At 38.7% G+C, this 1,060-nt stretch overlaps 1 non-coding gene across 1 annotated transcript; it reads right to left on the bottom strand.

Moving 5' to 3' along the window:
• Positions 1–320: 320 nt before the first annotated feature.
• LOC111748543 (U6 spliceosomal RNA) lies at positions 321–427 on the bottom strand. The gene has a single exon (XR_002784231.1). It is a non-coding gene; the product is annotated as a U6 spliceosomal RNA (small nuclear RNA).
• Between the last annotated feature and the right edge of the window lie 633 nt (positions 428–1,060).

Below are 1,060 nucleotides of genomic sequence, written 5' to 3'. Positions count from 1 at the left end.
TTGGATTGCTGTATACCAACAGCAAACACCCATCACCCCCCAAAAGAGAAAACACATTTACAATAGACTGTCAAGTATTTAAGAATAAACGTAACAGAAGATGCATAAGGTCTTATAGGGAAAATAAAAAACTTCATTAAGATACATTTTTGTATACTTTTTTACTGTAAAAATATACATAATGCACCAATTTAACATTTTACACACGTACAATTTAATGACTTCAATTACATTAATCGTGTTGTGCAACCATCACCAATATCCATTGCCAGATTTTCCATCACCATAAACAGAAGTTGATGCTGCCTAAACAATGACTCAAAGATATGAAACGCTTCATGCATTTGCACATCATCCTTGTGCAGGGGCCACGCTGATCTTCTCTGTATCATTCCAATTTCAGTATATGTGCTGCTGAAGGGAGTATAGAATATATTTCTAAAAGACATAAATAAATGGAGAGGCATACCATATTCATGGTTGGGGCACATGTTATAAAGAAGACAGTTCTCCCCCAAATGGATGCAGAGATTCAACACATTTGATTAAACTCCCAACAGGGTATTTCACGGAACTTAATAAGGTCATTCTAAAAATGTATATAGAAGAGTGAAGGACCAGGAATAGTCAGGACATTTCTGAAGTGAGGAGGGATGTCCCTGCCACATGTTGGGATCACTATGAAGTTGTGGCAATTGAAGTGACAGGAGGTTGTTGCATAGGTTGACAAAATGGGCACTGGAGTTGGATAGAGAACCCAGAAGCTGATTCATGTGCTGCTGGAATGCTGGTACTGAACAGACGGCACAGTAGGTCAGTGGGGAAAGGAGAAATTGCTCCGTCAGTGGAGCTGGAAATCATTTCCTGTGGATTAAGGAATTAAATGTCCAAAACAAAACATAAGATTCTGCATAGAAAACCTAGGTGGCTCTCTTAGACCTCAGAGTTGGGAAATGTTTCATAAACATGGTGAACAAAGGGTTGACTATTGTACCAGTCAGGGTCATGGTGAGAAACAGGGGGTACGTTGAGAATGGAAATTTTGTGGAGAATTTTAAAA

Source organism: Loxodonta africana, chromosome 2 (assembly GCF_030014295.1).
Source record: "Loxodonta africana isolate mLoxAfr1 chromosome 2, mLoxAfr1.hap2, whole genome shotgun sequence".
Classification (NCBI taxonomy): domain Eukaryota; kingdom Metazoa; phylum Chordata; class Mammalia; order Proboscidea; family Elephantidae; genus Loxodonta; species Loxodonta africana.
Note: the sequence above shows the minus strand (reverse complement) of the source record. Positions and strands in the feature narration are given on the sequence as shown.